Source organism: Zonotrichia albicollis, chromosome 6 (genome assembly GCF_047830755.1).
Source record: "Zonotrichia albicollis isolate bZonAlb1 chromosome 6, bZonAlb1.hap1, whole genome shotgun sequence".
In the NCBI taxonomy this organism is placed as follows: Eukaryota; Metazoa; Chordata; class Aves; order Passeriformes; family Passerellidae; genus Zonotrichia; species Zonotrichia albicollis.
Genome location: NC_133824.1, coordinates 31,499,133 through 31,510,975, shown reverse-complemented (window position 1 = coordinate 31,510,975; position 11,843 = coordinate 31,499,133). Strand labels below are relative to the sequence as shown.

Genomic DNA, 11,843 nt, shown 5'->3' with positions numbered 1-11,843 from the left:
TGGGCAGGTGATATCAAATCCACTGATATCCAAGTTTCCATTCTGGGATGCTGATTCAGTTTAGAACGTGAACTGGTGGCCAGTCCACCCAACCTGTTAATCTTTCTAATTCTCCAGAATGAAATAATGCCTCTGACCTCACAGTGTAAGAAAATAGCTTCAGCTGGGGTAATGAATATTGTATTTCCAGCTCCATTACAGAAACAGCAAAGTGGTGAATGTTTGTGCTTCTGCAACTGCAGATGGTGCTAAGTAGGAATAATTTTTAGATGGACAACAAATTGTGTCAGAGGAGCAGAAAACCTAAAAGTTTATAGGCTCTGTTTTTCCCCCCCTCAATGATTCACAAAGTGAGCATCAGCAAAAAAATGCAGAATATGAGTTAGGTCTGTAAAAAGCTAAATAGCAGTTACTTGAGAATGATGCTGGCACGTATTTGGTTATCCAACAGTTTTGTTAGATCTTTTCCTGAAGGATGGAAGCTCCCATGGCTTTATTCATTGGAGCATCCTGTTAGGTGGAGAGAACTACAGAAGGATATTGCTGCCTGTTCAATCACTGCAGTTTTGCTGTATTTGTATAAAGTGATATCAGGCTCCAATTTTTTGTGAAAGCATCCAGATCCTGCTTATCACAGCCCAGCAGAAGGGGCTGAAATATTCCCCATTAGCCTAAGAGGAACCCTAATATAAAACCAAGGGTCTCCACATCAGAAGAATGCGGGAGTAGCAATGTTGGGGCCCTGCTGCAATCACCGTGGCAGTGGTGCCAGCTTTTTCAAGCTGCAGTGTTCATGGAGTCGTAGGCTCTTTGACTCTCTCAACCCTAACCCTAAACCAGAATCAGGTGGTGAGATGATCCTTCCCTAAGTATTTTTGTCCTGGATTCCCCTAAAATTCTGCAGAGTTTAGAGTTTTCTTATATTCATACATTTTCCCCATAGCTTCTCCCAGTGTGAACAGAGGTCTCCCTTGGGCAAGGAGTCTGATGCTCACTAGCTCTGATCTATCTGATAACATGGACTGAAATATGGAGCTGGAGAAGGGCCAGTACAGAGTTTCCAGTGTACAGTTCTACCCACTATACAACTTATTCCTTACCTATTCCTCAACAGTTTCTCAAGCGGTTTTCTTTTTCTCCTCTCCCTCAATGTTGCTGAGACCCATTGGCTCCATGTCCACTTTAGCTGCTAAGTCCTCAACTGCTCCACAGTGCTTATCCAGTACAGCCATTTTCTGTGTTTTGTCTGCAGTCCAAGGGCAGGAAGAACTGAGGCGTCCAGAAATCCATGCAACTGTAAAGCAGGACTAGGTAAAAGCCAGAGTGGTCCTCCAAACAACCACTATTCTTCAAGGATGGCAGGTCTTGTATTCCTGCTCCCCATGTGAGGAAACGGATCCTTTGTGTCCCAGAGGACTGCAATGCAGAAGCTTTGGGCATTAAACACCTACTGGCATGCTCAGCTGCAGAACCAAGACCTATATCAAAGTAGCAATAATCCTTCTGGCTCTTCCCCAGTAAAACTGCATCTTAGGCTACCTGGAACCTATCTGTAGGAAGATTTATGCCTCTGGAGCTGCCTAGCTATCTGAACTACACTAGTGTAAGAATCTCTTACAGGGAATGTGAATGCCTGCAGGTGGACAGCTGCGAACCAGAGAGAAGGTGGCAACTGCAGACAAGACTGAGGGAGGACATTACTCTGCCAGCAGAGAGTAGAATATACTGGACAAAGTGTCAGGAAACACTAATGAAGACAAGGCAAGGACAAAGGTTCTTTCTGCTTAAGCTTGGCAGAGACAACAAAGCTGCAGCGCACTGGAGCACCAGTGCTTGCACACTGCCTGCACCCGGTCTGCAGCCGCTCTCACTGTCCTCAGAATTCCTCAGGCAGAAGGGATGGAAGATCTGGCCCTGGGAGGGTGAGAGGCTGTTGCAGAAGCATTCTAACAGCTCCAATACAAAGCAGAAGATGTACCTCACCAAAAAAATCCCAAGCCTATCAACCAAATATACAAAAAACCAAACCAAAACCCAAAGATGCTCAGGTTTGAATAGATTTGAACAGAAGAAGATAAATCTCTGGTGACCCCAATCACAAGGGACCACATCCTAACCTGGTGGCAAGCTGAAATGGGTCATATTTGTTCTATATTCCAGATGATGCGCTGAAAGCTTTCAAGCCATCCCTGGTTAGTTTGTCTTCAGGATTGCAATAAACCCCACAGTAAGCTGTCATGTAAGATAAGCATCAGATTTACAGTGCAAATTAGTCTCTCAGACAATGGAGCGAGCTAAGCATTTTGTTGGCACAGAGGAGTCAAGAGCAAGACAGACAGCAGAGATGAAATACACAAAATAATCAGAGAGACAGACACACTGCCTAAGCAGGGGAACGCTTCTGTTCCCTGGAGCCAGCTGCAGCCCATGCTGCTCATGAAAGCTCTTCACAATCTGCAGAGCCCTTTTTCCTCCATCAATGACCTGGCCTTTTCACAGGTCCATTCAGCTTCACTTCACCCCATGGCAGCTTAGAACAGAAGAATAAGTAGGAGAAAAGAGTTGATTAAAAGGCTCTCCTGTATCAGTGCTGTGTCCTGGGCTGGGGCTGGCACCCCACACAACAGAGGTGCCTCCCCACACTCTCCTCCTTGGCCACCACCACCTGCACTCCCCGCTGGCTTCTCTTCCCGAGCAGCGGTCCTGCCCACTGGGGCAGATCTCACCTGATCCTAAGAGCATCTACGGATCTATGGCCAGAAGTGAGATTGTTAATAACTGATACAACTTTCTGTGCTGCCATGACATTTCTCAGGGCTTTGTGCTGCAGGCATTTGGAGATACAAAATGTGAGCCTGTGCTGGTGCCCAGGACAAACTGCACAGGCACTACTCTTGCCCTCAGCCCCTGCCAGCAGGTGATATGACAGGCAGGGTGAACTCTTTACTTTAAGGACTTGTGCAAGTTGCTCTTTCCTATTGACTTATAAAAACAGCCCCAACCTAGGAAAGCAGTGTCAGAGAGCAGCACTAGTTTTGCATCTTTCCATTCCTGCTGGGCCCCAGACAAAGCAGCCAGGCTGCTCAGAGGCCTACTAAAAACAGTCAATGTCATCAGTCTGTCCCTCAGCAGATGTGGGAGGAAGGGGTGAGGTCACTAGTTCAAACCTGAATTACTCCTCTGACAGCTACTAAGTGGCCACTGGTTGATTTAGGCAGGTTCCCTCACCTAGAAAAATGTTTGGTCTGGAGGAACAAGCAGGGGGTGGAGGGTCAACTACTCACACAGTTCAGTTCCATCTTTTCCTAGCTCTTTTTAAAGCAACACTGAGGAAGTCATTCTGACCTTTATTGCCTCTGCCCCACTGTGACTGAAAATGTGTGATTTTCTGAAAGCCTTGGTTGTTGAGTCACAAAAAAGCATATATGGGAGAGAAGTTTCCAGTCCTGATGTTTCTTGAAGAAAAAACTGGAAGTTTGATTCAAGTGCACTCTTAATGCTCTGAGAACCCCAAGTGGATTATTGTTATTTTTAACCTTGTGACTTTTTCAAGCCTACCTCAATTTGAAATGCTTGGGACTGGCACCAATGTTTCTCTTCCCTTTCTGTAAAGCAAAACTGAAGTTAATGATCCCTATTTCCTTGTATTGCTGTGCTGTCATGAAGGTTAATTAGGTAGAGTTAGTGCAGTGCTTTAAACAAGGAAATTGTACTTGTATCGTCATGACTGGCACTGATATGATTCCTGTTCCCATTCTCAGTGAAGACACCAATGACAACTTCCAGTTTATCTCTGGACAGGTTTCCAATTTCCAGACAAATCACAAAGATGAGAAGAAAACTTGCCCCATCCCCATGCACACCAGCCTGCTATTGTGGGGCTACACAAGTTTATCCTGCAGCTGAGACATTCCTTTGGGTGATGCACTCTTTGGCTGGCACAAGCAGCTGAAGCAGGCAGAGACCACTCTGATGCTGGGCACAAATGAAATCTCACTGTCCATCACCTAGCAGGACCCTTCTCCATAGAATGACCAACACCACCTTCTTCCAAGCCTTGTCTGCTGCAGGAGAAAGCTTAGCTGAATCTTGCAGGTCACATCTGTAACAAGCATTTACGTCTGAGAGGAAGGAACTGCTGTTCATGTCCTTTTTGTCATTTTTGGATCAAAGATAGAGATCCTGCAGTGTCACAGGCAAAATGTTAAAGGGAGTGCTACAAAGCGTTTGCTCTTCAAACACTCCGGCTTCTCTCCTGCCATCAGTCCCATACTGCAGCTGTTGGAAAAGGCTTTGCAGGCTCAACAGCTGGGCTCTGCCCAGCCCTGCTCTGCCCAGGCACCAAATGCTACCATGATGGCTGCCACCAGCAAAAAGCCTAGAAATGCCACATGGAGTTTAGCTCTGGAGTTTTAAACTTTAACTCTGCAATCAGCAAGACTACTCATCTCTGCAACAGGACGGTTCAGGAAGCTGCTGCACACAGCAAAATGGGGCAGCTGTCTCCGCAGCCCAGCTCACCCCAGGGCTCTTCACTGGCACAATGAGCTTTAATTGTTCCTTGCACATGCCCCAGGAGCAGTATTAACTGCTGAAGCATCTACCTTGAAGCACAGAGAGACAGGGTTCAGGAGGGTAAATGAACAGTGATATGGAGTGGCTTGTTTTCCTCAGCTGAGCCCTGGGTGAGAAGCAGCCAAAGCTCTGACTCTGGAAGTGTGAGGCTTAGCTGGTTGGGAGCTTCCTGACTCTCTTTGTTGGGAAGCTTCGTGTCACCAAAACAGAAACTCTTTGTAAAAACACGGCAACTTCAAACTTTCACTGAAGAAAGAATTCAGGGAGATTGGCCAAAGAGCAGGTAATAACCCATGGTCAAGGGACTTGACCAGGCTTGAGTCAGCGCAAGGACACTGCCAGCCACACGTACACAAACACACACACACGCAATGGCCCAAGCAGCAGCAATTTGCACTTCTTTAAAACTGTTTCACTTTGCAATAAGAGATACTAATTGGAGGAGAAGCATAAACTTACCCTCTCACTTCTTAAGTGCTTTCAAGTACCAGAGCCAGGATCTCCTCTGACAAAGGTCTCTGTTTCTTGAAAAATAGTTGTTCCTTTGTTTTGCCATTTGTTTACAGGGGGTGACTGGGTTTTTTGATCCAGAAATCTCTCTTTTATATAGGTATAACATTTTGTCAGGAACAGCCACTGATTCTTGCAAGACTTCAGCTACTCTGGTGCATAGAGATGGTCTCTAATGAAGCTGAAGACAGGATGTCCCATGGTCCAGAGGTAATGGTCTATGTGCTCCAGAAAAACACAAGTGAGCTGCCAGACAGGTAGTATCATCTACTAGAAAGGACATGGATGAGGCAGGGGCCTGGAGACCCAGCTCTGTTCTCAGCATTACTGCTGACAGCTATGTCTCTGCTTCCTCTCCACGCTCCTGGCTAGTTTCAGCCATGATGGTGTGACTGCCCAGACAACATGCTGGGGATCCTGCATGACCTGCAGTGGAGTGTGCTGGCAGGCAGGAGTTAATCCCAGCTCTTCGAAGCCCAGCAAGCTGGGAAAGGAAGAAGTCCACCCTTTGCAGAGGGGAAAATAATGAACACTGACTGGTTGGCCTTGTGGTACTTAGAAACAACCTCCCAGCTCCCACTGACATACTTAACCTCTCATCTCAGAGAGAAACAAACACACACCAGGACAAAGTTCTCCAAAGCTTGCCATCCTTCTGATGCAGCTCACAAGGGCTTAAGGATGAGGATTTACCCTTTCTATAGGCAGCTGGTTTAAGACTCTTGTGTCATTTGATGTAAATATCATCTCTTACTATGGTGTATGGTTGTAAGAAAGATGAGCCCACAGGAGAAAACTCAAGCAAAACTACCAGTGGTGTTGGCCCTTCAGGAAGAAAGAAATCTGGACATTTCCCCTTCCATCTCCATTGCAGTGTCTCTCTCCATGTGGAATAGATACAAAAATGGGCTTTTGCTGCTGGCCAGACAGGTCACTAAAGAGCCTACAGGATGTCTCAAGGCTGCTGACAGAGTGGAAAGATGATCTTGAAAGGCGAGAGATTCCAGCTGGCTGCAAAGAACTGAGCATGGTGACTGCTTCCTCCCTACCCTCACCACCCTCTGGGCCCTGGGCTAGAAAATGCACTGGTGCATTATGGCAAGTATGAACAGCAAGGGAGAGCTATCAGCTGGGCTCTACCTTTCCTGAACTTGTGTTAAAAGCATCAAAAGCGGCCAGCAGACTTGACTTGTTTGAACTTTATGTTCCTGCCTGTCTTCAATTTCCACTTTTTGCTCCACCTACAAGCACTTGGAGCAGTTAAGTGCCTTGCTTAAAAGCTTGGCAAGAAAGAGCACATAAAGCTTCACCAACGGCTCCTTTTCCTTTTGGAGCCTCATCGCTGCTACACTGAGATTTTGGACCACAAGGACAGGAATCACCTCTTGCCATGAATATGGACTCTTTGAGCCCACCTGGGGATCTGTGGGTGGAACAGGAGTAATCCAGCAGACTCAAAGATTTTCAGTGGCCTCAAGCTTTAAAGGTTTGAGGAGGAGAGCTTTCCAACAGAAAAATTTATTCCTTACAAATAACCCTTCCTAGCATTTGCACCCAGGATGAAGAGACCATCTTTTTAAGCTTGCTCTTTGACCCATGCTAGCTCAGCTCTTGTCAGGGCACATCACCTCCTCTGTCAATTCTGTAGCAGTGGTTGCACATTCTACACTGAGCTGCTTTCAGCTGCTTGTGATAGTACCTGACACAAAAAGACCACAAAAGAATCAGAGAATCTTGTTAAACAGTCTTGTTAATTCAGCTCTGATAAAGACACAGGAGAAAAAAAAAATCAATATTTGTAAAATGAAAAAGGACGAAATCCATAGAGAAATAAAGGTAATTTTCACGGTGCTATGAGGCCCTTACAAACAATGGAGAGCAAATAACATAATCCAAGCTTATGTAAGAAATAACTTTTCTTCCATGCTCCAGTGCTACCCAGTGGATTTTAAACAAAGGCAGCTCCGTTGAGCCTCCTCTGTCCAGTGAGGCTAAAACTCCTTCCCATGACAGTATTGCTAACTCACAATTTATCAAAAAAGCACATGAAGTTAGGTCCCAACAGCAGTTTGGGGAGAAGCACAGGAGTGAGACTACCTAACAGGAAGGTGTTCTAGGCTGCCAAGATCAGACATCAAAAGTTTCCTCTATTTTTTCACAAACTGCCGTGAATATGTTGTGTATTCTGCCACTATATTATCAAAGGTTTAATCTCTGGAAACACATGATTGTAACTTGAGCATTATACAGCTGAGATATCTAAGCATTTATCAAAAAATATTCCTAGTAAAGTTGGGAACATATCCTGCCTTGGTAGTAGGGAAGGATCCAAGTCAAGACATTTCCTCTTTCAACTCCTGGAGCAGTTGAGCAATGGATGCTGATGCTTTTCAGCAGGATGGGTGGCACCAATGAAATATTCAGAAATCCTGCATTTATTCTGATTATGTGTTCCCTAGTCCTCTCCAAGGCACATGGAGGAATTGAAGAAAGAATGAATGGCAGCTCAAAAAACAAAGGCACAAATTTTAAGTGACCTTTGACTCAAAGGAATGACCCATTCACCCCAGAGGCTACCCAGGGATCTTTCTGTCTATCCAAAGGATAACAAGGCAGCTAAGCTAAAAGCTGCATCCTACAGAAGCAGCTGAGTGGGGGATTTACTGGGGAGGTACAGATATGCTTGCCTCCTCATGCTCAAGTATGCCAGGAATAGGCAGGATAGACCTTTATTATTCTGCTAGAGGAAGGTATTTGATGGCCTAGTCTCAAAAATTCAGTTTCACATCTCAGCTGACAAGGGGAGAGCACTGCAGTCATGAGTGGGCAGGTATGGTGCCTCTGGGAGCAAACAAGCAGAGCATCCCTCCCCCACAGCCAGGCTGAACAGAGAAGGACGGGGACTCATCCATGTCTCAGACTATTAGATCTATTCCAGTGCAAAAATCATCCCCCAGCTCTGCACCCAAACCTCTCAGTGTTCCCTCACCCTGTCACTTCAGAGAGAGCCAGCTGGTGCTACCTGTTTCTTCAGTGAGCCCATCACCTGGAAATCTCAGCCTGGAATGCATAAATTAGAGCTAGCACTAACACTGCCCAAAGAGACATCAAACCTCGCCTCTGCACTGCACAGACAAAGAGCTGCTGCTTAGGAACACGGTGTGACAGTTCCCTTTGCTTCCCTCCATATTCATGGACTTCCTCTTTCCAGGGCAGATTTCAACACAGCACAGCAGGGATGCTGTGCACACCTGGCTTTTGGGTGGTCACTGAAGGGCTCTCCCTGGTGCTGCAGGTAAATTGGACTCATTTGATACTGTGGCAGGACTGCCATGGAGCCAGGGTCCAGTTTGGCTCTCAGAAATGCTAGGATATCTAGGCCTCCCTTGAAGATTAGTGCTTCATATAGTTGGAGGAATATCTGGAATAAGAGAGACTCCTGCTTGCTGCCACAAATCAGTCCCTGCACTCTCATGGGAGGGCCTGATAAACAGGCTGTGCTTTGTCTGAAAGGGAGGAGCCCCTATGCCTCTTGGCTTTCTCCTGAGCCAGTCTTGACTCTGGCTTGAGGTATCTCCTGTCACTGCCTGGAGAAGACCAGTTGACCATAAAGTAGTAGAATCACAGTCTATTAAGTGAGAGAGCCCAATTCCCTCTCTTATTCTGATTTTAGTTCTCCTGAAGAGTTTCTGCAGTGCATCTCTGTTGCAGGAGGAGGGGGAATATCAAACAATCTCCTACCCATTTCAGCAAGACCTTCCCTTCCAAGTCCCCTCAAAGATGTCCCTTCAGTCTGATTAAACCAGTTCCCAGCAGGGATTTAATGTATGATCAGTTTCAAAAACATTACTAATACTTCTGCTCTCATTTTCTTTAACAATTGCAGAAAATCTTCCCATATGCCTGACTGGGATAGTGATGTGCTGCAGAAGGCTGAAAGGCTGGAGAATCCCAGACCCCTCTGGATCACTACCCTTCTCTGGTATCTACCTGCTGTGAAGCAAAGCCAAGCAAAGCCAACTTGGCTGTCAGAACAGGGCTATGTGAAAAAAAAAAAAAAAAAATCAGCAGCACACCTACAGCAGCCTTTCAGGCCTTCAAGTTAAGACATTTACTGTCTTGATTCTGTGATGCAGCCCAGCCTGGCAATGCTGTCATGCTTCTACTATTGGGAAATTAAGAGCAACATTACCTTCCTACTGATTCCCCTAAATTTTCTTCTGCAGTTCTGTACACACAGGGGAGCAACAGTGCAGAACAATTGATTCCTTTAAAAATGAGGGAGCATCCAAGGATGTTTTCAAGTACCACACTGCAGAGCTGCAGGATCTATGTGTCACGCTCTTCCCAGATTTCACATAAGGATTTCCAGCTCAGCTTGTGGTCCCCATGCATGCACATGCTACCCTCCTTCTTGACAGAATAAAACTTTTGAAACTCCAGATCCCACCATGCCACACTCTAACTTGGCTAGTGCAATCATTGCAGAAACTCGTTTGCACCTTTTTCTTCCCTTTGTTTCCAATCAGATGCATATAGGGAGTGACTGGAGTGACATGAATCTAATCAGAGGCTGATGGCACATCAGAAATCCCATCAAGCTCTCTTCCAGTCCCAACAAGCTTTCCCCTGAAACAACCACCTTGTCTTGGCTTGGAGAACCCCTGTGTATATTGCGTTCCCAGCAGGGTTTCTTAATGGGCTCAGTAGTCAGAAACTGAGTTTTATTTTACAAACTACAGACAAAAAACTTCTCTATTTAAATACCCTCCTAGCTCTTGGTGTTTTTCTAAAGCTTTTCCCTACCAAAACTAACTCTGTATTGAGGGATTCCAGGCAGAAGAATCTTAATTTTCCAACAACACAGAGCCTAAATGGCCTAGGAGCCCCCACTTAGCATTTCATGCCTGCTGTGCACAAGCAGAGCTCAGCAGGTGTTGGCTGGAGGGAGCCAGGCAACCTCTGCAAATCCCCTGCTCTCCTGTCAGGAATACAAGTGGAAACCACCTCCTGACCTGCACCTGAATGATGCCACCAGCAAGAAGAAGGAAGTGCTGGAGGGGCTGGAAGCCTCTGGCCCCAGAGAGCAGCTGGGAGGGGCAGCAGGGTGGGCAAGCTTGCCAGTGCCAGAGAACCAGCCAGCCCTGCCTGGTGCTCCAGAGGAAGAGGGGCACTGCACACCCTTGGTACCTCCAGCACCACAGGAGGCAACTGTGGCTCCTCTCTGTGCGCCAAGCAGGCAACCCAGAGACTGGCACAAGAGGAAAATGCAGCCACTCCTCAAGCTGCTGACCAGGAGACACTGACAGAGACTCCAGTACAAGAGGAAAATACCACTGCTCTTCAATTTATTGAGCAGGAGTCACAAACTGAGCACCTGTGCTGCAGTGAAGCCCTTCTGCAAGTGGTCTCTGAGGAGAGGGCTGGGAAGGGCACTGGCCCACAGAGTGGCCACTGGGTGACACATCTCACAGGAGCTCTGGCACATCTGGAAGAGGCAGAGAGCTCCCTGGGCCCGAATCAAACATTCCACCTCATTCTGGATGGTGTTAGCACGGATGAGGTGCCTCTGTTCTGCTGCCCAAGTTGCAAGAGAGGTCTCCACATTCTCTCCATGAGGTAAAAGGCACCCAAGACCAGGCCAAGAGGGACCTTCAACTTGGAAAATCCAAATTGCCATCACTAAACTAGCCCAGGCTGCAAAACTTGCGACTCCTAAATGCTGAGTCCTGTTTCTGAAATGGACTAAAAGACACTTGGCCTCCAACCCCCAACTTCCAGACTGATGTTTAAGAAGTTTTTATCAAGCCTCCTGAGGCTGCGTTCAAGCATCTCTCCAGCTTGGGGCCATCCTGTGCACGCACAGCTGCATTCTGCCAAGCACTAAAGGCCTCTCCTCCCCTACAGCAACAACTTGGCTGCCCATTCCCGAGCTGGCTGATGGCAGTACCTGGATGCCATCCAAAGGCAGTAAGTTTCTTGCAGCTGAATATGTTTAGTCCCTCTCCTAGGGCATGCTCTCCATTACACTGCTATTGTTTATGACCCCAATTATCTCCCAGAAACTGGTCCTTGCCTGCAGTTAATAACCAAGGCTAAGTGATCAAGTGTTAGGGCTCAGGCAAACTGGTTGTTAACTTCTCTGTCAACCAAGTTCAGAGTCTTTTACTGCTATTAGAAACTCAGATTAATGATGCATAACAGAAATGAACTCTCCAGTGACACAGCTAGGTGAGGTTAGGAGAGGGGGGAAAAGAATCACTCCTTTTACCTGGAGGTATCACCTAAACAAGGAGGAGATGAGCCACCCTTTAACTCTCTTCTCATCCCCCTGATGTCTGGGAGTCAAATATCAAAGAATATCTCATTTTGCAGAGTACTTTTAACTTTCTTAGGATCTGGATCATGTAGGCAGATCGGAAGTGAAATGAGCTCATTGACCAGAAACTGCTTTCAGAAATGTACTAGATTTGCATGGCAAGCTTTTGGTAGCTGGGGTGCTACAGGGCTGGGTCCCATAAGAGGCTTCCAGAAGTATCCCTCATGTCTGACAGAGCCAATGCCAGCCCAGTATGAGATGGATCCACCACTGGACAAGGCTAAGCCCACCAGCAATGGTGGTAATGCCTCCATGATAACACACTTAAGAAGGAAAAAAAAAAATTATTGTTCAGAAGTACTTGTGGCCAGAGAAGTGAGGATATGTGAGAGAAAGAACTGCACAGACACCAGGGTCAGTGCAGGAGGGGCAGGAGGTG

General features: G+C 46.6%; 1 protein-coding gene across 2 annotated transcripts in view; it reads right to left on the bottom strand.

Annotated features, from left to right (window-relative positions):
• The window catches only part of LOC102062874 (transmembrane protein 263), a 202,515-nt gene that overhangs the window by 9,126 nt on the left and 181,546 nt on the right, over window positions 1-11,843 (bottom strand). The window lies entirely within an intron of this gene.